This window comes from Tamandua tetradactyla, chromosome 20, assembly GCF_023851605.1.
Source record: "Tamandua tetradactyla isolate mTamTet1 chromosome 20, mTamTet1.pri, whole genome shotgun sequence".
In the NCBI taxonomy this organism is placed as follows: domain Eukaryota; kingdom Metazoa; phylum Chordata; class Mammalia; order Pilosa; family Myrmecophagidae; genus Tamandua; species Tamandua tetradactyla.
Window position 1 is genome coordinate 59,316,335 of NC_135346.1, and position 27,178 is coordinate 59,343,512.

General features: G+C 41.6%; 1 long non-coding RNA gene across 3 annotated transcripts; it reads left to right on the top strand.

The window, feature by feature from the left end:
- The first annotated feature begins 38 nt into the window (after positions 1-38).
- LOC143664198 (uncharacterized) lies at positions 39-27,094 on the top strand. Of its 3 annotated transcripts, none has more exons than XR_013166367.1 (4): positions 39-526; positions 9,322-9,411; positions 21,971-22,358; positions 23,708-27,094. It is a non-coding gene; the product is annotated as an uncharacterized LOC143664198 (long non-coding RNA). The 3 variants fall into 3 exon arrangements; XR_013166366.1 differs by having other exon boundaries at positions 39-443; XR_013166365.1 differs by having other exon boundaries at positions 39-265.
- Positions 27,095-27,178: the final 84 nt, after the last annotated feature.

Consider the following 27,178-nt stretch of genomic DNA (forward strand, 5'->3'; position numbering starts at 1 on the left):
TCCGCGCCGCCGCACTCGCCCCCGAGGCTGCCTGCGCCATTTTGAATAAGGTCACTACCCGCAGTTGCGTGGGAGAAAGAGCTCGGGGTGGGGTGGCGGGCCTCCCACTCCCGGGACCCAAGGGAGGCAGTCGGCCAGTGAAACCGGTGTAACGCTGCAGTCAGCCCGCTGCACGGCCCTAGGCGCTTAATAATTGAATTAATTTCTGTAATTACGCTACTTTCACATCTATCGTCTGACTCCTCCCAACAGCGCTGCGTGGCAGGTACGATGATTCCCATTTTGCAGCGGAGAAAATCGAGGCTACTAAAGGCGAAAAGGTTGTTCGACATCGCGCAGCCAGAGTTCTTCTAGCTGTGGACGGCCCGAGCCGAGAGGGACGAAGAGCTCATTTAGGCCTTTATTTGCAACATATGGTTCCCCCAGGAGCCCAGTGGGATGACGTGAGTCAAACCGGCCTTTCTTGCCCCCTTGCCTACTGAGGAAGCTGTACACTTAAATGTACAATTCCAGTCAGTGTACTAAGGTGAGATGCCTGAGACTCTTTCTAGGCCAGTGCTTCCAAAAACGTGGTATGTGCAGGAGAGAATTTTGAATGGAACACAAAGGAACATTTAAGCAATTTTAGTATTATGTATTTAATTGTTAAAAATGAGATTTCCACTCCCCTTTAAATTTTATTTTGGCAGGAAAATTCTAATTTTGAATGTATCATGTGCGCACATGGCACACTACTTTATAAAAATAAAGATTTTGAGTACAGTCTGTCTCTCATGTCAGGGACTTGGTACTCTGAAACCACGGGGTGGTTCTTTGTGGAACTGTTTTATTGATAGCTTCAGCAGGGGCAGAATCCTCACACTGGCTTCCTAACCCATAGTGCCTGGGCTATTTAAGAGGAAGGGCTAAATGGAAGCCTTTGGGGCTCTCCTTCTCTACCAACATAGGATCAAGAATAATACTTCATCTCATCATAAGGATTCATGCCCGTATCGGAGACTTGAAAGATATGGGGTGATTCCCCATCACACTGCCATTTACCTCTTCAGTTTGGCTAGAAGAAGAGACAGACGGTCTTAGAGAGTGACAGAGCATTATGATAAACATTTACAGGCAGGGACCCCAATTTCAGGTTCCTTTCTGGATTGCTCATCGTTGGAGCAGATTAGCAGTTGTTGACCTCTTACAGGTAACTGTAGAGCTAGCCAGAGCATTTTCTTCTGTACCAAACACCAGAAGTACTTTACATTCATCCAGCAGGGGCAGCAGTTAAACCTTCACTATCTTGCTTCAGGGGTGTCACTCTCTGGACACAGTTTACAGGGATTTCATTCCAGCAGATAGCAGACCATGAGAGCAGGAAGTAGCAGATACCCCAAGATATGTTGGATATAGGCGTGTCAGAGGGTGGGTGATAAATCCCATAAATCAACAGGGGACTGTCTACTCAGCAAACTATTTAGGCCCCTGGGGTGTGTCACAAAGTGAAGGAGAAGTTGCTGTATATCACACCCTCTACTGCTATAAAAGTGGTACGATACTTGATGGGTTACTCTAGAATCAGTAGGTAATATATTCAAGTAACATTATTTTGACTTATCACTGGATAACTTGAAAGCTACTATCTGGGGACAGGCATATGAAGGGAGAAGTTACCAGTTGTCCAGGCTGCAGTCATTAGTTCCACCTTTGGCCTTTCTGACTCAGGCACTGGATTTTGGAGTAAGGTAATACTCTCCTTCAGCAAAGAGTTACTCTTTTTGAGAACTAGCTCCTGGCTCATTCCAGGAGTCTGACCAGGCCTCCCAGGTGACTGTGTGGCGTGAGATTCCTATAATGAGCTCTTTGTTATCAGATCTACCCAGCCATAAAATCATGAGTGGCCGGAGGCTCTCCATTAGCAAGAAGTGAGGTATATGGCCTGAGTCCAAGCACAGGTAGGCTGCCTGAGCAAGTTGCTTATATTTTCCTACCACTCTTCCCCTAACCACCCCCAACCTTGATTTCCTGAGAGTTGCCTGTGATGAATTGGCTGAGGAAGAAAAATTCTAAAGGTGTCTTGACAGATGGCTGTGTGCCATGTACCAGCTTCAGCCAGAAGTGGATTGCTGTGGTGATACAATTCTGCCTCAGGGAGGGCCTAAGAAACAGAGAAAAGGGAAGTTTGCACAGTGGCCTTCAGGTATTACAACTTGCTGTTTACTTTGCCTAGAAAAAGAAAAAAAGCCTGACATAAAAGTACATACAGTTCATGGGCATCGGATAATTGTTTTGCCTGTTGGTCTGAGACTTGGCAGGAAAATATTGAAGGATTTGTGATGGGGATTTTGAGGAGGATGACTGTGAATAGATTTCCCCAGATGACTTCAGAGCATAAGATTATTAGTGTCCCATAGCGGCATTATTCACAATGACCAAAAAATGGAACCAGCCTGAGTGCCTGTCAACCAATGAATGGATAAAGAAAATGTAGTCTATACATACGATGAGATATTATTCAGCAGTGAGAGGCCCTGATGCATGAGACAATGTGGATGAACCTTGAGGACATTATGTTGTGTGAAATAAGCCAGGCACAAAAGGACAAATATTGTATGATCTCAGTAATGGGAACTAATGATAACGAGCAAACTCGTGGAGTTAAAAACTAAAGTGGGTTACCAGGAGATAGAATGAGGGTAGAGAATGAAGAGTTGATGCTTGACTTGTGCAGAATGTATAATAAGGTTGGTTTGGAAATGCAGAGAGGTGAAGGTAGTACATTATTGTGAGTGTGATTAACAGTGCTGACTTATAGGTGTGATTTGGTTGAAAGGGGAAGCTTAGCGTCGTGTATGTCACTCGAAGGAACGCTAGAGGATGACACATGGGACTAGTGAACCCTGTTGTGAATGATGTCTGTAGTTAATAGTACAAATATAAGAATGTTCTTTCATGAATTAGAACAAATGTATGTCACTGTAACAAGGTGTTAATAATAGGGTGGTGTATGGGAAAAATATGCCTAATGCAAACTATGGACTATCATTAACAATAAAATTGTAATATTCTTTAATCAGAATATTACACTTACCAGTGCTAAATGTCAATAATAGGGGCTATAGAGAGCATGGGATTTTTCTTTTTGGAGCAATGGAAATGTTCTCAAATTGATTGTGGTGATGAAAACATAGCTCCGTGATTATACTGAGAGCCATAGATTGTACGCTTTGGAGGGTATGCTGGTTTGAAACTGTTATATACCCCCAGAAAAGCCATGTTCTTTGAATCCGATCTTGTGGGGGCAGACGTATGCTTGGGTGGGGCCTTTTGATTAGGTCGTTTCCACAGAGATATGACCCTGCCCATTCAAGGTAGGTCTTACTCAGGTTACTGGAGTCCTTAAAGAGGGAAATATTTTGGAGGAAGCTCAGACACAGATGCTTGGAGATGCAGACAGAACACCCCAGGAGATGCTAAGCAAGGACCCATAGAACCCGAAGAACCTAGAACATGGAGAGAGCCGGGAGAAGCTAAGAGAGGGCCCGCAGAGGCTGAGAGAGAGAAAGCCACTGGAATCAGAAGCTGAAAGCAGCAAACCGGGAACGAGAACTAGCAGACACCAGCCACGTGCCTTCCCAGCTGACAGAGGTGTTCCAGATGCTATTGGCCTTTCTTTAGAGTGCAGGTATCATCTTGTTGATGCCTTAAATTCGGACATTATCATGGCTTTAGCACGATGTATTTGTTGCCTAATGAACCCCTTTTATAAAAGCCAGTCCATTTCTGGTACATTGCATTCCAGCAGCTTTCGCAAACTGAAACAGATGGAGTAAATGGTGTGTGAATATAACTTAAGAAAAAAGTTAAAAAAAAAAAAAAGTACCACAAATTTAGTGGCTTAAAACAACAGAAATTTTCTGTTAGTTCTGGAGGCCAGAAGCTCAAAACCAAGGCTTTAGGGCAGAACCCTTGAGTGGAGACACATCTCCATGGAAACTGCCTAATCAAAAGTTACCACCCACAATTGAGTGGGTCACATCTCGAAGGAAACAAAAAAGCTCCCACCCAGCAATATTTTTATTTTATTTTATTTATTAAACATACCAACATACAAACACAAACATTCTTACCATATGATCATTCCATTCTTGTTATATAATCAATAACTCATAATATCATCACATAGTTGTATATTCATCATTGTTCTAGTTTGCTAGCTGCTGGAATGCAATATACCAGAAACAGAATGGCTTTTAAAAAGGGGAATTTAATAAGTTGCTAGTTTACAGTTCTAAGGCCAAGAAAATGTCCCAATTAAACAAGTCTGTAGAAATGTCCAATCTAAGGCATCCAGGGAAAGATACCTTGGTTCAAGAAGGCCGATGAAGTTCAGGGTTTCAGTCACAGTTTCTCTCTCATGTGGAATGGCACAGGGTAAACACTGGGTTCCTCTCTCATTTGGAAGGGCTCATGGCAAGCATGACATCATCTGCTAGCTTCTTCTCTCCTGGCTTCCTGTTTCATGAAGCACCCCAGAGGCATTTTCCTTCTTCATCTCCAAAGATCACTGGCTAGTGGACTCTGCTCCTCATAGCTATGTAGTTTTTCTCTGCTTTCTCTGAAGCTGTTTCATTCCTCAAAATGTTTCCTCTTTTATAGGACTTCAGAAACTAATCAAGATCCACCCAAATGGGTGGAGGCATGTCATCACCTAATCCAGCTTAACAACCACTCTTGATTGGGTTACATCTCCTGGGAGATGATCTAATTATAGATTCAAGCATACAGTATTGAATAGGGATTATTCTGCCATTTTACAAAATGGGATTTTGATTAAAACATGGCTTTTCTAGGGGACATACATCCTTTCAAACTATCACATTCCACCCTCTGGACCCTAAAGAAGACATGTTTTCCCCATTTACAAAATACATACATTCCATAACAATATCAGAGAAACTTAAACCATTCCAGTAACATTTCAAATATAAGATTAATACAAGATTAAAATCAGTACAAAGTCTCATCAAAGTTAGTTAAAGGCATGGACAGTCCTAAGGCAAAATTTTCTCCATTTGCTCTGGACCTGTAAAACTCAGAACAAGTTATTTGCTGCCAACATACAAAGGAGGAGCATTCATAGGATACATATACACATTTCCATAGGGAGAAAGGAACACAGAGGTCACTGGAACCATACAGTATCGAAAACCCGCAGGGCAAAGTCCATTAGATTTCAAAGTCTGAGAGTCATTTATCCTCAGGGCTTTAGAAAGCAGCAGTCCCACCCGTTCCAAGGGCCTATGCAGAGGCCTGCCTCTCTCCAAACACAAACTTGGGGAATATTGGGGAGACCACCTTTTTCTCGGTTCCACCCTCTCCAAGCATTGGGGCTGCACCTGGATTTTCTGCCATCTCCGGGGCACACACTCAGCCCCTCCATGTGGTGGCAGCCAGGCTCTCCCCAAACCCCAAGGAATGTGCTTCACCCTCTCTAAGGCCTGAAGCGGCATGACTCTTCCACTGCAATGAGGTGGAAGGCCCATCCTCTGCCTTCGGTGCAAACTCACCCTCTTTACGGGCTTGGGTGGGTACGCTCTCCTGGCCTGAGGCTTGTTGACTTCAGACCTCAGCCTCCATGGTTTTGCCTCTGAAGTTATTTTTCCTCCAATGTGTCCCTTCTCTGAACCCCTCAGTCCAGACTGGCAGCAGCTCTGTTTATGCAGGTCCCACAGCACTCTCGTTGGCTTTCTATGCAGTAGCCTTGGATCGTGCCCATCAGACATATGGAGTTTCCACAAATCCTTCCTGAATAACTCCATGTCCAATCCTGGCTTTCTCTGAAATGGGTAACTGGTTCCATATTTGGCCAAATCCTCATGTGGGGCACTATTCTCTGGGGTCTCCCTTCCTGGAAACCCAGAATTTTCCAGAACATCAAATTCTGGTTTCTTTGTACCCAAGAGTTCAGTTCTCAGCTTATCTCTTTCCTGTCGCATTTCACTAGAAGCTGCGAGGAGAAACCAGGCTGCACTTTCCACATTTAATTTGGAGATCTCTTCTGCTAAATATCCAAGTTCATGGCTTTTAAAATCTGCGTTCCAGGCAAAGCCACTAGTCAATTTTGCCAGATTATCTGCCATTTTAAAACAAGGCTCATCTTCTTTCTAGTCTATAATAACAGATGCCTCATTTCTGTCTAAGGCTTTAACAGAAGTGTCTTTAGAGTCCACATTTCTACCAACAGTCTCTTCAAAGCATACTAGGCCTTTCTATCAAGCTTCTCACAACTCTTCCAGAATCTTCTCCTTATCCATTTAAAAAGCCGTTCCAACATGTTTGGTATCTGCAAACCGCAGCAGCACCCCACTCTCCCGTACCAAAATTTGTTCTAGTTTGCTAGCTGCCGGAATACAATATACCAGAAACAGAATGGCTTTTAAAAGGGGAATTTAATAAGTTGCTAGTTTACAGTTCTAAGGCCGAGAAAATGTCCCAATTAAACAAGTCTATAGACATGTCCAATCTAAGGCATCCAGGGAAAGATACCTTGGTTCAAGAAGGCCAATGAAGTTCAGGGTTTCTCTCTCATCTGGAAGGGCACATGGTGAGCATGGCGTCATCTGTTAACTTCTTCTCTCCTGGGTTCCTGTTTCATGAAGCACTCCGGGTGGCATTTTCCTTCTTCCTCTCCAAATGTTGCTGGCTGTGGACTCTGCTCCTCGTGGCTGTGTAGTTCTGCTCTGCGCTCTCTGAATCTCTTTCATTCCTCAATGTTTCCTCTTTTATAGGACTCCAGAAACTTCTCAAGACCCGCCCAAATGGGTGGAGGTATATCGTCACCTAATCCAGTTTAACAACCACTCTAGTTTGGGTTACGTCTCCAGGGAGATGATCTAATTACAGATTCAAACATACAGTATTGAATAGGTATTATTCTGCCATTTTACGAGACGGGATTTTGATTAAAACATGGCTTTTCTAGGGGACATACATCCTTTCAGACCATCACAATCATCATGATCATTCTTTAGAACATTTGCATCAATTCAGAAAAAGAAATAAAATGACAACAGAAAAAAATTCATAAATACCATTTCCCTTACCCTTCCCTTTCATTGATCACTAGCATTTCACTTGATCTTAGCCAAAAAGCCAAGAAGCGATGATCACTAGCATTTCAATCTACTACATTTATTTTAACATTTGTTCCCCCTGTTATTTATTTATTTTTAATCCATATATTTTACTTGTCTGTTGATAAGGTAAGTAAAAGGAGCATCAGACACAACGTTTTCACAATCACACAGTCACATTGTGAAAGCTATATCATTATACAGTCATCTTCAAGAAACATGGCTATTGGAGCACAGCTCTACATTTTCAGGCAGTTCCCTCCAGCCTCTCCATTACTTCTTGACTAACAAGGTGATATCTACTTAATGCATAAGAATAATCTCTTGACTCTGTTTGGAATCTCTCAGCCATTGACAGTTTGTCTCATTTCACTCTTCCCCCTTTTGGTGGAGAAGGTTTTCTCAATCCCTTGATGCTGAGTCTCAGGTCATTCTAGGATTTCTGTCCCATGTTGCCAGGAAGGTCCACACCACTGGGAGTCATGTTCCATGTAGAGAGGGGGAGGGCAGTGAGTTTGCTTGTTGTGTTGGCTGAGAGAGAGAGGCCACATCTGAGCAACAAAAGAGGTTCTCTTGGGGGTGACTCCTAGGCCTAATTTATTTAAGTAGGCTTGACCTATCCTTTGTGGGGTTAAGCTTCATATGAACATACCCCACAATTGGGGTCTCAGACTATTGCTTTGGTTCTCCCCACTGCCTGTGAGAATATCAAGAATTCTCCACTTGGGGAAGTTGAATTTTCCCCCTTTCTCACCATGCCCCCAGGGGACTTTGCATATACTTTTTTTTAATTCACTGTTCATATCCTTCTGGGATTTATTGAGGCATCACTCTGGACAAACCTACAAAATCTCATGCCCTACTCAAGGTTCCATGTACTTATGCCACCCAGCAATATTGAATGAGGATTAAAGAACATAGGTTTTCTGGGGTACACAACAGTTTCAAACTGGCACACTTGGTTTGTGGCAGCACCATTCCCATCTCTGCTTTCGTCTTTTTTTTTTTTTGATAAATACTCTTTATTAGATTAAAGATAGTCTCCTCTGTTTTTAATTTATTACATATTTTTTAATCATGAGTTAATGTTCAATTTTATTAAATACTTTCACACTGTACATATTATGATTATCACATGATTTTTCTCCTATAGCCTGTGAAGGCAGTGATAAATTCAACCAAATAAATACAAAAATAAAATTTTTATGGCAAAAAAAACATATTAAACAAAACCATAAATACAAATGACAAGTTGAAAATTTTTTGCTGTGTGTATACTGTGTGTATGTATGCATGGTCTTAGTCAGATATATATTAAGAAAATATTTCCTCTTATGATCTCTTAAATATCTATAACATGAACGCAGCGGCATCCCCTTTTCATTACTAATATCAGTCCTGATTATCAGGGCTTTATTTTTAGTCTTTAAATAGAAAACAAAAATAAAAAAATTTTGCTATGTATTTCTATTAGAAGCCAGTTTTCCACTTTCTCTTTTCTCTTTTTATTTTTACTATTTATTCCCTTGACTTTCTTTGCTGTTCTTTTTCCATTATTTTATGAGAGATGCTTGGACAATTGATTTTTCAACCTTTTATCATTTCTAAAATCTTTATTTAAGGCTATGAATTTCTCTGTAAGCAGAGCTTTAGTCTGGATATTTTATCTGACCTATCTTCCAGCTTACTAATTCTTTCAGCTTGTGCACTGGCTTGACTATTTCCAGTCCCCTTCCTGTTCCAACTGAAAGCTTAAGGCATTTATCCTTCCTTCTTGATGGGCTTCAAACTGCAATTCCCACTCCATTCCAGCTCTAGCAGACTATCAGTATTCTTTTTTTTTATTATTAATTAACGGAAAAAAGAAATTAACCCAACATTTAGAAATCATACCATTCTACATATGCAATCAGTAATTCTTAACATCATCACATAGATGCATGATCATTGTTTCCTAGTACATTTGCATCGGTTTAGAAGAACTAGCAACACAACAGAAAAAGATATAGAATGTTAATATAGAGAAAAGAAATAAAAGTAATAATAATAGTAAAACAAACAAACAAACAAAAAACCTATAGCTCGGATGCAGCTTCATTCAGTGTTTTAACATGATTACTTTACACTTAGGTAGTATTCTGCTTTCGTCTTTGATGACCTTCTGCCTTCTGTATTTCACGTCTCCCTCTCTTTTCTCTTTTAGGCCTACCCTAAATTCAAAATGATCTCACTTGAAATCTTAACTGGATTCTACCTGCAAAGACCCTATTTCCAAAGAAGAGCACATCCACAGGTACTGGGGCTAGGACTTGGACATATCTTTTTTGAGGACATGAATTAAACCACTACAGGTTTGAGGAGGAAAAATGAGATTGAGAGAGGAGAGGAGGAGAAATGAGATTGGAGAAGGTGCGAGAAGGTGGGGAAGGGTCTTGAATCCCAGGGTAAGTTTTGGAGTTCCTGAAGGTGATGGAACCTGGAAGACAGGAAAAGTATGAAAGACGGAGGTACACTGAGAAGGTGGAGAGTGACTCTTAGACATTTATTATGTACATAATAATCTTATTGTATTACTAAAGAAGTTGTAGGAAACAAGGCAATATTAGCAGCTATTCTTTTTCTAGGAAGTAGATTTTTTGCTAATAGACTATTTTATTAATAAATAAAAAGTGTGCCAGTTTGAAACTATTATGTACCCTAGAAAAGCCATATTTTAATCCTGATCCAATCTTGTGGGGCCAAACCTATTGTTTAGAGTGTATAGGGTAGAATCCTTAGATAGTTTCCATGGAGACTGACCCACTCAGTTGTGGATGTGACCTTTTGGTTAGATAGAGATATGACTTAAAGGTAGGTCTTGATTAGTTTACTAGAACCTTTATTTTTAAAATTTTATTATTATTTTAAAAATATATTTTATTGTAAGAAATGACATATATACAAAAAAGCAATAAATTTAAAATCATACCACAACAATTAGTTATAAAACAGATTTTAGATTTGGTATGGGTTACAGTTCCACAATTTTAGGTTTTACTTCTAGCTGCTCTAATACACGAGACTAAAAGAAATAATCGATATCATGATTCAGCAGTCATACTCATTTGTTAAATCCTGTCTTCTCTGTTAAAACTCCATCTTCTCCTTTGATCTTTCTTCTGATCTTTAGGGGTATTTGGGCTATGCTGATTCTAACTTCATGTTGGGAAGGGCTGTCAATTATGTGGAATAGTGGGATGGAAGTAGTTGATGTTCAGGAGAAGCTGACCCCTCTGAGTATAGGAATCCATCTGGAAGTTGTAGGTTTCTGGAAAGTAATCATAGTGCATGGAACCTTTGTAGAGTCTCAGATAAAGCCCTAAGTGTTCTTTAGGGTTGGCAGGAATGGTTTTGGTTGGCATTTGGCAAACCATGATACGTAGTAATATACTAGAGTCCTTTAAAAGGGGAAACATTTTGGAGAACCTCAGATGCAGATGCTTGCAGAACAGTTGCTTCAGAGCCAGCAGAGACGCAGAAGTTTGGAAATGCAGAAGCCCCAGGAAAGCGGAAAGGAGATGTAGAGCCCAACAGACGTTGCCATATGCCTTCCCAGGAGATGCTTAGGAAGCCAAAACCCAGAATTGTGTCCTGGAGCAGCTGAGTGAAGGCCCCGTGGAAGCTTAAAAAGGAAACCGCTGGAATCAGAAATTGGAAGCAATGGAACTGCAACAGGGACCAGCAGATGCCAGTCACGTGCCTTCCCAAGTGACAGACATCCACCTTTTTTGAGTCAGTGTATCTTTCTCTGGAGCTTTAGTTTGAACATTTTTGTAGCCTTAGAACTCAAACCTATAACTTAATAAATTCCCATTTTAAAAGCCAATCCATTTCTGGTATATTGCATTCTGGCAACATTTAGCAGACCAGACTATCCCCACCTCCACAGGAGGAGAAATAAAGTTAGGGAAGGTGAGAGATGGGGTCTGGTGGGAAAGGATTTTTTTTAATTTAATTTAATTTTTTATTTATTGTTTAATTGACAAGCCAAAACAACATACAAACATGAACATTTAAAAAAAATTTTTTTATTTGGAAAAAATCTTCACACACATACTTTCCATACATGTATACGATCAGTGGCTCACAATATCATCACATAGTTCTGTATTCATCACCATGATCATTTTTTAGAACATTTGTATTGTTCTAGTTTGCTAGCTGCTGGAATGCAATATACCAGAAACAGAATGGCTTTTAAAAAGGGGAATTTAATAAGTTGCAAGTTTACAATTAAAGCAAGTCTACAGAAATGTCCAATCTAAGGCATTCAGGCAAAGATACCTTGATTCAAAAAGGCCAGTAAAGTTCAGGGTTTTTCTCTCAACTGGAAGGGCACATGGCGAACACGGCATCATCTGCTAGCTTTCTCTCCTGGCTTCCTTTTTCATGAAGCTCTCTGGGATGCGTTTTCCTTTTTCATTTCCAAAGGTCTCTGGCTCGTGGATTTCCTGCTTCATGGTACTGCAGCATTCTCTGGTCTCTCCGAATCTCCTTCCTTCTCCAAAATGTCTCCTCTTTTATACAACTCCAGAAACTTCTCAAGACCCACCCAAGTTGGTAAGACATGTCATCACCTAATCCAGCTTAACAACCACTCTTTTTTTTTCTAATTAATTTTTAAATTAAAAAAAAATTACAAGAAAGAAACACAAACATTCTTAACATGTGATCATTCCGTTGTACATATATAATCAGTAATTCACAATATCATCACATAGTTGCATATTCATCATCATGATCATTTCTTAGAACATTTGCATCAATTCAGAAAAAGAAATAAAAAGACAACAGAAAAATAAAACGAAAACAGAAAAAAAATTATACATACCATATCCCTTACCCCTCCCTTTCATTGATCACTAGCATTTCAAACTAAATTTATTTTAACATTTGTTCCCCTTATTATTTATTTTTATTCCATATGTTCTACTGTTGACAAGGTAGATAAAAGGAGCATCAGACACAAGGTTTTCACAGTCACACAGTCACACTGTGAAAGCTATATCATTATACAATCATCATCAAGAAACATGGCTACTGGAACACAGCTCTACATTTTCAGGCAGTTCCCTCCAGCCTCTCCATTACATCTTGGTTAACAACCACTCTTGACCAGATCACATCTCCAGGGAGATGATCTGATTACAGTTTCAAACATACAATACTGAATAGGGATTAGAAGAAGTAGCTGCCTTACAAAATGGGATTTTGATTAAAACATGGCTTCTCTAGGGTCCATACCTCATTTCAAACCAGCACATGCGTCACTCCAGAAAAAGAAATTTAAAGAAAAAACTCGTACATACCATATCCCTTATCTGTCTATCATTGGCCACTAATATTTCCATCTACCTAATATATTTTAACCTTTCTTCCCTTATTTTTTTCTATACCCCTTGCCACTCTCTTTCATTGCTCGCTAGCTTTTCAAGTTACTCAATTTGTTTTAACATTTGTTTCCCCTATTATTTGTTTATTTTTTATCCATATTTTTTACTCATCTGTCCATACTGTAGATAAAAGGAGCATCAGACATAAGGTTATCACAATCACACAGTCACATTGTGAAAGCTTTATCATTGTATAATCATCTTCAAGAAACATGGCTACTGGAACACAGCTCCACATTTTCAGGCACTTCCCTCTAGCCTCTCTAATACACCTGTAACTAAAAAGGGGATATCTATATAATGCGTAAGAATAACCTCCAGGATAACCTCTCGACTCTGAAATCTCTCAGCTACTGACACTTTATTTCGTTTCATTTCTCTCTTCCCCCTTTCAGTCTAGGATTTCTGTCTCACGTTGCCAGGAAGGTCAACACCCCTGGGAGTTATGTCCCATGTAGAGAGGGGGAGGGCGGTGAGTTTGCTTGTTGTGTTGGCTGGAGAGAGAGGTCACATCTGAGCAACAAGAGAGGTTCTCTGGGATGACTCTTAGGCCTAATTTGAAGTAGGCTTAGCCTGTCCTTTGCGGGGATGTTTCATAGGAACAAACCCTAAGATTGAGAGCTTGGCCTGGTTGTCAGTAGGGAAGGATCTTGAATCCCAGGGTAAGTTTTGGAGTTCCTGAAGGTGATGGAACTCTCTCACATCCATACACATTCACAAACACATTCACACACAAGCATGCACACACTCGGGAAAAGAATGAAAGACAGAGGTTTGGATGAGGTGCACAGGGAAGGTGGTGAGTTGACTCTTGTGCATTATTATGTACATCATAATGTTATATTATTATTATTACTTCTAATCATTAATCAACTGAGTAAGAACAATTGAACATATGACCAAGGACCGATGCGAGAAGACAAGCAGGGGAAGGAGTAGAAACTTTGCTGATGTATTTAAGGACCTGAATTTGCTTGTGGTGTTAGGAAACAAATCTCTCCAAGGAAGGAGAGACCCCCTTGTTCTCGCAATCTCATCACCCATCTGATCTCCAAGTTTTGTTGATTCTGCCCCCAAAATATTTACTCTGGTAAGAATGAATCTCTGTTCACAAATTCATATGTGCAAGAAATATAATTAAAAATTTTCTGTAACTCAACCTAATTTCTATTTTGAACTCTTGTTTTGCTAGTGTGGTGGAAACTTAATCTCAGCTAATTTTTGGGTTTTGTGCTTTCCTTGGGGTTGTGTTTAAGTTCCTGAGGCCTTACCTAGTCCTCAAGTATATTTGTGTGTATGAGTGTGTGTATGTGACAGAGAGTGAATGTGTATGTAGATGTGTGTATGTATGTGTGTGAATGGATGTGTGTTAGTGTGTGTGTGTTCATGTGAGTGTATGTGTGTGAATGTTTTGTGTTTGAGTGTGTGTATATATGTGTGTGAATGTGTGAATGTGTATGGATGTGCAAGAGTGCATATGAGTGTGTTTGTGTGAGTGTATATGAGTTTGTATGTGAGATATATGTCTGTTAGTGTGTGTGGTGGTTAGATTCAGTTGTCACCTTGGCCAGGTGAAGGCACCTAGTTCTTTTGCTGTGGACATGAGCCAATGGTATGTGAACCTCATCTGTTGCTCATTACATCTGCAGTTGGCTAGGAGGCCTGCCTGCTGTAATGAATGATGTTTGAGTTAATTGGCTGGTGGTTAAATGAGAGAGCTCAACGTAGCACTGCCCAAGCAGCTCAGCGTACCTCATCTCAGCACTCGCAGCTCAGCCCAGGCCCTTGGAGATGAAGAAAGAGATCACCCCGGGGAAAGCTGTTGGAACCCAGAGGCCTGGAGAGAAGGCCAGCAGAGATCACCCTGTGCCTTACCACGTAAGAAAGAACCTCAGTTGAAGGTTAGCTGCCTTTCCTCTGAAGAAAACAAAATAAATCCCCTTTTATTAAAAGCCAATCCATCTCTGGTGTGTTGCATTCCAGCAGCTAACAAAGTAGAACCGTATGTGTATGTGTGTGTGTTTCAATGAGTGTGTGTTGGTTAGCTAGTTCTTAATGTCATCTGCCCACCCAGGTTTTATGGAGATGTCACGTCCCTGCTGTGTGCTGCTGACACTTGGCTCTCCTCATTCCCGTAACCACTGGGGCCTGCTGCTCTGTTCTCTCCTGGCACCACTCTTTCCTGGGGAATCTGGGCGACGTTCTCTAAGGTCCTCTCTGCCTAGACCTTCCTCATAGCTATTTCCATGCCAGGTCTTGCTGCCTCCTAGGGTAAAGTTCCTCCTTGCTCTTGGGTGTTTTGCACTTTCCTTGGCTTTGCCTGGAAGTAGGGTACCAGTCCCTCCATCCTCCTCTTCTCCACTTCCTTCCTTTTCTCCAGACCCCTGAAACCCTGGTTTGGGGTCTCTGGAGGGTCCCCAACAGATGGCTCTATCTTCCTTACTGCGGTTCTGAACACGGTGGGAAACAAAGAAAAGAAGAGGCAGATGGAGGCAGGAATATCATCCTTAGCACTGACAAAGGCCTGGTTGGAGCATGGTGCTTGGTGTGAGCCGATAACTGAGCCTCAGGGTTAGGCAGACTATCCCCCAAGTCACAGCAGCACAGTCCTGGGTGGGCCTCCCCCAAAAGTCCATGATGCAGGAGATGTGCACCCCTTGCAGGCAGACAGAGCCCAAGAGAAAGAAGACCAGACCTGGGAAGAGAGTGCCCATAATCTTCCCAGATTCATAAGTCAGATAAGATGTTCTTCTCAGGGCTGAATGAGGTAAGAGACTGAGGGGGTCCAAGAGGATCACACCTGGGGAGTCCCTTTACCTGGAAAGAGTGGGGAGTAAACAGTCCACCAGCTCCCTGCCCTGCCAAGCCCCCTACTCTCCTGCTCTTACTCATGAAGTTCCTTGGCAATGTCTGGGACGTCTTCTCTTAACCCAAAGTCGTTTTTGAAGCCAAATCCAGAACTATTAAAAAAAAACTTTTTATTATTGAACATAGACAAATGTAGAGAGAATTCGATAACGAATCTCCATGCAGTCACCACTCAGCTTCCACAGTTTCAACTCACGGCCATCAAGGATTCGTCTATACCTCTAACCCTTCCCTCCACCTGCTGATTTTATTTGAAACAAATCCCAATCCATCTGACTAGAAAGGCTCTTGCTCATCTTTTCTACCTTCCCACCCTTAAAGTAATGAGCACAGAATGGACTAGCTATTTTAAAGGAAGGAGAAGTGGGGGACGTGGTTTGGAAGGATGAGGAGACAAAGCGAAATACTAGGAAAAAGAAAAAAGTTAGCATTATATAAACATTATCCTGACATAGCACTTAGGTTGTTTCCATTTTCCTCGCCATTGTTTGGGTTCAGGACTCATCTTTGGTCTCTGGGAAAACCTCTTTTTTTGGCATGGGCAGGCACCAGGAATTGAACCTGGGTCTCCAGCATGGCAGGTGAGAACTCTGCCTGCTGAGCCACTGTGGCCCACACTGGGAAAAACCTCTTAACTAGGCTTCTGACTTCTTTCTCTTTGTTCTAGTTTGCAGGCTGCAGGAATGTGATACACCTGAAATGGAATGGCTTTTAAAAAAAATTTATTTATTAATTAAACAAAATCAACAAATGAAGTAAAAATTAACATAAATGTTAATTATGTTATTAATATAACATAAATGTAATAAAAATTACATCAGTAATTCACAATATCATCACTTAGTTGCATATTCATCATTTCTTAGAACATTTGCATCTATTCAGAAAAAGAAATAAAAAGACAATAGAAAAAGAAATAAAACGAAAAGAGAGAAAAAAATTTATACCTACCATACCCCTTATCCCTCGCTTTCACTGATCGCTAGCATTTCAAACTAAATTTATTTTAACATTTGTTCCCCCTATTATTTATTTTTATTTCATATATTCTACTCGTCTGTTGACAAGGTAGATAAAAGGAGCATCAGACACAAGGTTTTCACAATCACACAGTCACATTGTGAAAGCTATATCATTATTCAATCATCTTCAAGAAACATGGCTACTGGAACACAGCTCTACATGTTCAGGCAGTTCCCTCCAGCCTCTCCATTACATCTTGAATAACAAGGTGATATCTACTCAGTGCATAAGAATAACCTCCAAGATAACCTCTGGACTCTGTTTGGAAACTCTCAGCCATTGACACTTTGTCTCATTTCACTCTTCCCCCTTTTGGTTGAGAAGGTTTTCTCAATTCCTTGATGCTCAGTTTCAGCTCATTCTAGGGTTTTTCTCAATCCCTTGATGCTGAGTCTCATTCTAGGATTTCTGTCCCATGTTGCCAGGAAGGTCCACACTCCTGGGAGTCATGTCCCATGTAAAAAGGGGGAAGGTGGTGAGTTTGCTTGCTGTGTTAGCTGGAGAGAGAGGCCACATCTGAGCAACAAAAGAGGCTCTCTTGGGGGTGACTCTTAGGCCTAAATTTTAAGTAGACTTGACCTATCCTTTGTGGGGTTTTCATATGAACAAACCCCAAGACTGGGTGGCCCAGCCTATAGCTTTGTGGTTCATACTGCTTGTGAGAATATCAAGAATTCAACTTGGGGAAGTTGAATTTCTCCCTGTTCTCACCATTCCCCCCAGGGGGCTTTGCAAATACTTTTCCACTCACTGATCGAATCACTCTGGGATTCATTGGGGCATCACTCTGGACAAACCAACAAAATCTCGTGTCCTACTCCAGGTTCCATGTACTTATGGTGTTCGACCAAGCTATCTACATAAGTTATATTAGGAAATGCAGTTGTCAAAATATAAATTTTGTACCAAATAAACATTTTTTGCTTTAGTCTCACACATAAGTTGAAATTTTAAAATATTAATTACCATCTATTTTCAGCACCCTGCAGTAATGACATTCCTTTGTTCTTCCTCATGCAAAAACATTTTTAAAATTTGAACATTTAGTCTCTATTATTATACACTCTAGGTATTCCTAGATTATACCATCTCAATCTTTAACATCTATCTTTCTTTCTAATTAATGGAATGGCTTTTAAAAGGGGGAATTTAATTTGCAGGTTTATAGTTCTAAGGCCATGAAAATGTCCAAATTAAAGCAAGTTTATAAGTGTCCAAATTAAGGCATCAAGGAAAGATACCTTGGTTCAAGAAGGCCAATGATGTTCGGGGTTTCTCTCTCAGCTGGAAAGGCCCATGGCAATGTGTGCTAGCTTTCTCTCCAGGAATCTTTAATGGCTTCCCCAGGCTCTGTCTGTTCTGTTGACTCTGTTGGTTCTGGTGGCTCTCAACCTTTTTCCAAAATGGTTTCCTCTTAAAGGGCTCCATTAAGCAGCCCCACCTTGAATGGGTGGAGACATATCTCCATGGAAACCATCTAATCAAAAGTTACCACCCACAGTTGGGTGGGTCACATCTTCATGGAAACAGTAAAAATGCTCCCACCCAGCAGTATTGAATGAGGATTAAAAGACATGGCTTTTCTGGCGTACACAGCAGATTCAAACTCGCACACTCTCCCTCTGGATTTCAGTGTTTCTTGTCTGTATCACTTGAAAACCTTAAAAATGCAGATCCATATGTCTCTCTCTAGTCCCACTGAATCAGAAGCTTTTGAGAGTAGGGGCTTTTGGACTCTACCTTTCTTTTCTTAAAAGCAAACACCCAGTTGATTCTGATGCATATTGATGTTGAGAATCACTGTTGCAATTCCAGAGTTATCTTCAAACAACACGCCTGACTGGGTTACTTTTAGAACAAGGTGGGAGGTCCCGGTTTCTCCAGGATAATTCCCAAGTTCCCTGGTCCTTCATCATCTGGCATTTCTCTGGATCAGCAGCCTTTTTCCCTAGCACTCTCTTTCTTGAACCCTGCTGTTTTGGTTTGCTAATACTGAATGCAATATACCAGAATACAATATACCAGAAATACGATCAGCTTTTATAAAGGGTATTTCTTTAGTTACAGGCTTACAGTTCTAAGGCCTTTAAAATGTTTAAAATGTCCAAACTAAGGCATCCAGAGGAAGATACCTTGACTCAAAAAAGGCTGATGTCTGTCTCATGGCTGCACATGGCTTGCGCCTTCTGGTCCTTATTCCTGGTTTCATTGGTTCCAGCTTCTGATGCCAGTGGCTTCCTGTATAAGGAAAGTGGTTTCCTGTATAAGGAAAGTGGTTTCCTGTATAAGGAAAGTGGTTTCCCGTATAAGGAAAGTGGTTTACCCTATAAGGAAAGTGGTTTCCCCTATAAGGAAAGTGGTTTCCCGTATAAGGAAAGTGGTTTCCCGTATAAGGAAAGTGGTTTCCCCTATAAGGAAAGTGGTTTCCCGTATAAGGAAAGTGGTTTCCTCTATAAGGAAAGTGGTTTCCTCTATAAGGAAAGTGGTTTCCCCTATAAGGAAAGTGGTTTCCCGTATAAGGAAAGTGGTTTCCCGTATAAGGAAAGTGGTTTCCCCTATAAGGAAAGTGGTTTCCTCTATAAGGAAAGTGGTTTCCTCTATAAGGAAAGTGGTTTCCCCTATAAGGAAAGTGGTTTCCTCTATAAGGAAAGTGGTTTCCTCTATAAGGAAAGTGGTTTCCCCTATAAGGAAAGTGGTTTCCTCTATAAGGAAAGTGGTTTCCTCTATAAGGAAAGTGGTTTCCTCTATAAGGAAAGTGGTTTCCTCTATAAGGAAAGTGGTTTCCTCTATAAGGAAAGTGGTTTCCCGTATAAGGAAAGTGGTTTCCTCTATAAGGAAAGTGGTTTCCCCTATAAGGAAAGTGGTTTCCCCTATAAGGAAAGTGGTTTCCCCTATAAGGAAAGTGGTTTCCTCTATAAGGAAAGTGGTTTCCTCTATAAGGAAAGTGATTTCCTCTATAAGGAAAGTGGTTTCCTCTATAAGCATCCATGGGCCCTCACTTAGCTTCTCTGGGGCAAAACTCTGGGTTTTATATGTCAGCTCAGTATCTCCTGGAGCCAGAGATTTCTTCTCTTCCAGCGTCTCTGTCCTAGTTTTGTAAGGCTTCTTTCAGCATCTCTGTTGGCACTCCAAGCATTTCCAAATGAGCTTTCTCCAAAATGTCTTCCTTTTTAAAGAACTCCGGTAAACTAATCAAGACCCACCTCGATAGGCGAGGTTTTATGTCCACAGAAATCCCCATGGAAACAACCTAATTTAAAGGTTCTACCCTAAAGAATAGGTCTGCCCCCGCAAGGTTAGGTTAGGATGACAAGAATGCGGCTTTTTTTTTTGGGTCCATAACAATTTCAAACCAGCATACTCCTTTACACTTTCTGGCTCTGATAAACTTGCACTGACCCTTTAGGGGCCAGCCCAAGCCTCTTCCTTGAAGCCATCTCTGTCTTGTACTCTGTAGACTGTAGTGGAAAGTTTTGGGGCATCAGACAGGCAGGCTTGAATCTCACTTCTTCCGCTTACTAGTGGTGTGACCTTAGGAAAAAGTCCTCAGTTCTCTGGGGAATAAAAGTAGTTGCCTCCTGGGGTTATGAGGTATAAATGTAGATCTTAGCAAAGTACCCCACATAGACAGTAGGGTTTCATAAACAAGGGCGCCCCATAAAGGGCCGGCCTCAGACCTGGCTACTCTACTTCTAAGCCAATGCCTGTGTGAACTGAATACAGACCCTCAGTAGGTAGTTATACTCGACTATTCATGTGAGCATTATTCACAAGAGCCCAAAGGTGGAAACAGCCCAAGTGTCCATTGATAGATGAATGGATGAACAAAGTGAGGTAGATGCTATGCAGTGGAATATTATTCTGCCATAAAAAAGGAAGGAAGTACTAATACACACTGCAGGGCAGATGAATATTATGCTGTGTGAAATTAGCCAGATACAAAAGGCCAAATACTGTGCGATCCCACTTATGGGAAATGTTCAGAAGAAGTAAGTTCATAGACAAAGTAGATTAGATGTAACCCGGGGCTGGGGGCGGGGTGGGGAGAAATGGGGAGTTATTGCTTAATGGATATCGAGTTTCTGTTTGGAGTGATGAAAAGGTTTCGTTAATGATGGTGGTGATGGCGGCATACAACATTGAGAATGTGATTAACGTCATGGAAGTGTGCAGTTAAAATGGCAAATTTTATGTAAGTATGTATGTATGTAAAATCACAGTAATTTTTTAAACTTTTTTATTGTATAGCATATATACAAAGCAAATAAAAAAAAAACACATTAGTTTCCAAAGCACTCTTCAATTAGTTACAGGACAGATCCCAGAGTTTGTCATGGGCTACCATACAATCCTCTCAGATTTTTCCTTCTAGCTGCCTCAGAATATAGGAGGCTAGAAGGCATAAATATTTTTTTAGCATCACAATTGACTTTTTTCCTTCTTTTTTTGTGAAAAATAACATACATACAAAAAAGCTATAAATTTCAAAACACAGCACCACAATTAGTTGTAGAACATATTTCAGAATTTGACATGGGTTGCAATTCCACAATTTTAGATTTTTACTTCTAGCTTCTCTAAGATGCTGGAGACTAAAAGAGATATAAATTTAATGGTTCAGCATTCGTATTCATTTGTTAAATCCTATCTTCTCTGTATAACTCCACCATCATCTTTAATCTTTCCATCCCTCTGTTTAGGGGTGTTTGGGCTATGGCCACTCTAAATTTTTCATATTGGAAGGGTCTGTCACTAATATGGGGTAGGGAGATGGAACTATCTGATGTTCTGGAGGGGGTGAGCTAGGTTTCAGGACTTATCTGGACCAGGGACCCATCTGGAGGTTGTAGATTTCTGGAAAGTTACTCTAATGCATGGAATCCTTGTGGAATCTTATATATTGCCTAAGGTGTTCTTTAGAATTGGCTGGAATGGTCCTGGTTGGGGGTTGGCAGGTTATGATAGGTAGCAAGGTCTACCTGAAGCTTGCATAAGAGCAACTTCCAGAGTAGCCTCTCAATTCTGCACAATAATTTTTTAAAACCCATGTGTTGAAAGAAAGGAAGGAAGGTAGGAAGGAAGAAAGAAGGAAGGAAAGAAGGAGGAAGGAGAGAGAGAGAGAGCACGTGCCAGCCAACCTGGTCCAGAGAGGGTTAAAAGCCAGGGTTGAATTACTGCACATGGTTTCCCAGTGCCTCTGATACAGAATGCAGCCTGCTTTGTCACAAGTCAGATGGTAATGTGACTTATCACAGAAAGGATAACGAGGTCATCACTGCCCCATGGTGATAGACATCACCAGAGAAGTCGTACTCTATCTAGGAGGGATCTCACCCACACACCTGGAAACTTCTACTTGTGGCAGGACATAGTTCAGATTAGGGCAGAGTCTAGATGGAAAGTCTACCGGTGATATCTCACTGCTGTGAGTGTGAATCCATTGTAAATAGGACTTTTTGAAGATGTTGTTTTTAATTGAAGTGTGGCCCAACTAAATCAGGCTGAGGCTTAATCCATTTCTTTCTTCAGGAGGCCTGATAGAAAGAAAGCCACCGGAGAACTGGAAGTCAGCCGGAACCCTGAAGAGCGAGGAGAGGACGTTGCCATGTGAGGGGAGAGCCAGGGACCCAAGGATTGCCAGCCAGCCAGAATGCTACTGACCCCAGGAGGAAGCAACCTTCCCTCCTCCAAAGCTGTGAAACATAGAGTCCCATTTCTAAAGCCGACCCGTTGAGTTTTATTTGTCACAGCAGCCTGGAAACTAAGATAAGCACTGAGGGACTTAAAGCCAGCACCGGGGCTTGAGTATGTGGGAAAATGGGAATCCAGTACTGAGGCTTACATACTGCACCCAGCTTCCCTAAAACGGAAGGGGAGGAGGTGTGTGGAAGAAGGTGAAGAGGTGGCTTCCTAAAAGGTAGCTAATTGGAGAGGGGAACTGTTTTAGCTAATACCTTTATCTCACATGGTTTCTGTGGGTCAGGAATTTGGGGAGCAGCTTAGCTGGGTGGTTTTGGCTCAGGGTCTCTCAGGAGGTGCAGTAGAGGTATCAGTTGGATCTGCAATATCTCAAGACTTGATGGGGCTGGAGGATCTACTCCAAGATGGCGCCCTCACACGGCTGTCATCTCCTTGCCGCATGGGCCTCTCCACAGGGCTGCTAGAGTGTCCTCAGGACATGGCAGCTGGGTTTCCCCAGAGTGAGTCATCCAAGGGAGAGCAAGGCAGAAGCCAGGATGTGTTTTTTGTTTGTTTGTTTGTTTTTATTTTTATTTTCTTAAATACAAAAAAACACCAAATAAACACAAACATTCCTATTTTGATTATTCCGTTCTACATATATAATTAGTAATTCACTATATCATCACATAGTTGCATATTCATCATCATGATTATTTCTTAGAACATTTGCATCAATTCAGAAAAAGAAATAAAAAGACATCAGAAAAAGAAATAAACGAAAACAGAGAAAAACAAAAAATAAACACACCATACCCTTTACCCCTCCCTTTCATTGATCACTAGCATTTCAAACTAAATTTGTTTTAACATTTGTTCCCCCTATTATTTATTTTTATTCCATATGTTCTTCTCGTCTGTTGACAAGGTAGATAAAAGGAGCATCAGACACAAAGTTTTCACAATCACACAGTCACATTGTGACAGCTGTATCATTATTCCGTCATCTTCAAGAAACATGGCTACTGGAACACAGCTCCATTTTCAGGCAGTTCCCTTCAGCCTCTCCCTTACTTCTTGACTAACAAGGTGATATCTACTTAATGCGTAAGAATAACACTCAGGATAACCTCTTGACTCTGTTTGGAGTCTCTCAGCCATTGACACTTCGTCTCATTTCACTCTTCCCCCTTTTGGTTGAGAAGATTTTCTCAATCCCTTGATGCTGAGTCTCAGCTCATTCTAGGATTTCTGTCCCACGTTGCCAGAAAGGTCCACACCCCTGGGAGTCATGTCCCACGTAGACAGGGGGAGGGTGGTGAGCTTGCTTGTTGTGCTGGCTGGAGAGAGAGGCCACATCTGAGCAACAAAAGAACCTCTCTTGGGGGTGACTCTTAGGCCTAAATTTTAAGTAGACTTGACCTATCCTTTGTGGGGTTAAGTTTCATATGAACAAATCCCAAGACTGGGGCTCAGCCTATAATTTTGGTTGTCCACACTGCTTGTGAGAATAGCCAGGATGTGTTTTAGGACCTAGCCTCAGAAGTCACTTGTCATTGTTTCTACAATATCCTATTGGTTACACAGGTCAGTACTATTCCACCCAAGAAGAGACTACATGAAGGAGCATGGATGTCAGGAAAACAAGAACCATCAGGGGGTCATCTTGGAAGTTGGCTGCTACAGGAATGCTGTCTCAGGCTTCCTTGGATTTTTGAGACAGAGCAGAAGAGGAGAGCTCCTCCCACTCCAAACAAAATATGATGTGACATTTAGACACATTGCTCAGCTCTGAAAGATGGAAGGGACATCTTCAGGGTGAGGAGGAAGAGGTTCATTGTTGCAGCTTGCTAGCCTTGAGACCTGGTGGCCAAGAACAAAATTCATGAGCCTTTGGGTTGGGGACCACTCCTACCTCCTGCTGCCATGGGATGTGTCCTGTCTGTGGCTCTGGCAGCAACTTAGTACGCAATGACCTTGACCTACAGAGCATCATGTTGGTCCACTACATGAATGATGTCATGCTGATGGCCAACTTGGGGTCTTTCCCTCCCATGCCAAACAAAAATAATTACAGGTCTTTTAATGTCCGTATTAATTGACATGGGCCCTTACTCACTATTCCAAGAATTCTTTTCTTTCTCATCTTGCTATTTCTTGCAGTAGGTCTGCCACTCACTTGCCTTGGGTGCAGGTGTTGGCAGTATAGGACCCTGGAAAGTTGGGAAATCCCTGGAAGCACCCCATGTTCTCTGGTGCTGTTACTGCCTAAGCCCCATTGAGTGGTCAGAGGTCTGCAGGGACGAGGGGGCCTTTTCTGGTGCAGTTGGAGCACCCTTGGACAGTTGGGGCTTTTCCCCATTGCTCTGGCTGTTCCCATTTCTGCCATCATCAGTCACTCATGTAGGGGAGGGAGAAAGAGGAGAGAGAAAGGGGAGGCCCCAGGATCTGGCTCACCCTGACTGTTTGAAGAGAAGCAGTTCTTCCCAGGTAGAGTCTCAGAGGGTCGCTTGCTCTCTGATGCTGTTTGTGGCCTTGCGTTTTAGGAGAAGGCTTCCTTTCCCTTCATTCCAAAGCCCACCCTCTTTTCCCACCATGGAAGAGAGACATCTGTGGAGAGGGGAGGAAACTAACCAGGTTATAGTCTGCTCTGCATATAAGTCTTTGCAGTTATTTACAGGGATGACAGCCTCCTACCCCAAATCTTAGCATGTTAAATCCTTGATGTGTTAGTCCTCAGCTGGATATTCTGCGTATCACCTATAGTGAGAGCCTTACTGGAATCCCCACTATTCCCAAGTCCCTTGTCTCCCCATGGCTCCCTCTGCCCAGCCCCTTGACCTCCTTGCCCTTCCACACTCCCATCTTAGGGCTTTTGCACTTGATCTTCTCTCTGCAAGGAATGCAGTGGCTGACCAAGGGCAGGCAGTGGCAACTTCTGCTGGAGGGTGCAGGCAAAAAGTTATGTGTGCCTAGGGGATTTTAAAACAGATAAAACCGACTTAAAAGTTGGTCTGAATGGATGCATGGGTGGTTCAGTGGTAGAATGCTTGCCTTCCATGTGGGAGACCAGGGTTTGATTTGCAGACCATGTATTTCCCCCCCTAAAAAAAAAAAAAGTTTGTCTGCATTTTTATTATCACCACCATGCACTGGAAATCCTAAACAATGTCACTGATAAAATACTATTCCCTGAAAAATATCTTCTGTTGGCCCAAGTTCTAAACAATTGCTGTGGTTACTGACATGTAAGCACCAAACTAGCACATGTTTATTACTTGTCCTTTAGTAAACATTGTGTCCATATGGAAGTTAATTGAGAGAACTCCCTGTTATACAGCCACATCCCCACTCCCACCCCCAGACATAAAACACACACAGGGAGACATCATTCCATTCAAGACTAAGATTGGAGTTGCTCCAGTTACATTCAAGGGCAGTTTGTGTCTCTAACCCCTGTGATGCTACGTATTCTTGTGTTTAAACAGAAGATTGTGGCAGCACAGTGATTGTAGAGACAAAAGAATTGAACTTGAGTTATCTCATTTCTGTCATTCCTTACGTGACCACATACCATTTGTGTTTAACATTTAAAACAGTGAGAGAGACTGAGTGCAAACTGTGGGGTGTATTAATTTTTGTTTGGTGACTGCAAGTTTTAGTTCATCCATGAAGTATTTTAATGAATTTGAAGAGTATCTTTAAAATTGATCTTCTGTTTTTTTTTTTTTTTGAGGTCTGAACATGAATGTTCTTGGAAACTTTTTTTATCATCACAATCGATTTTTTCTCTTTTTTTGTGAAAAATAACATACAAAAAACACAATAAATTTCAAAGCACAGCACAACAATTAATTGTAGAACAGATTTCAGAGTTTGGTATGGCTTACACTTCCACAATTTTAGGTTTTGATATCTTGCTGCTCTGAGATACTGGAGACTAAAAGAAGTAACCATAAAATGATGTGGCAATCATACTCAATTTTCAAACCCCACCTTCTCTGTATAATTCCACCATCAACTTTGATCTTTCTCCCACTCCTTAGGGGCATTTGGGCTATGCCCATTCTAACTTTTTCATGTTGGAAGGGGTTGTCAATAATATGGGATAGGGGGATGGAACTAGTTGATGCTCTGGAGAGGCTGGTCCCTCTGCATTTCAGGACTTCTCTGGTCCAGGGACCTATCTGGAGGCTATAGGTTTTTGGAAAGTTACCCTAGGGCATAGAACCTTTGTAGAATCTTATATAATGCCCTAGATGTTCTTTAGGATTGGTGGGAATGGTTTTGGTAAGTTATGATAAGTAACCATGTCTAACTCAAGCTTACGTAAGAGTCACCCTCCAGAGTAGCCTCTTGACTCCATTTGAACTCTCTCAGCCACTGATACCTTATTTGTTATACTTTTTTCCCCCTTTTGGTCAGGATGGCGTTTTTGATCCCATGATGTCAGGTCCAGGCTCATCCTTGGGAGTCATCTTCCATGCTGCCAGGGACACTTTCATCCCCCGCATGTCATGTCCCACGTAGGGGGGAGGGCAATGATTTCACTTGCAGAGTTTGGCTTAGAGAGAGTGAGGCCACATCTGAGCAACAAATGAGGTCCTCCAGAAGTAACTCATAGGCATGCCTACAGGTAGGCTAAGGTTCTCCGCTACATACATAAGCTTCACAGGAGCAACCCTCAAGATCAAGGGCTTGGCCTATTAAATTTGGATGTAAAATTGACACTCATTTTTAAAACTGTTAATTGTTTGCCTTAAAAGTAGAAAATGAGCCAAGAAAATAAAACCTTATGTCAGTGGTGTGATTTCATAGATGCCTAGATGATGCCTTTTGCAGATATTTTGGTTTTATTAAAATTCAACTACCTAAAATTTGTTAATATGAGAAATAAGTGCACATAGAGGGAAAAATAGCTAAAATTGTTTTCGTGGTGAAAAGAAAAGTCAATCACTTTCGTTAAAGATGATTAACATAGGGCAGGCCGCGGTGGCTCAGCGGGCAAAGTGCTTGCCTGCCATGCCGGAGGACCTCGGTTCGATTCCCGGCCCCAGC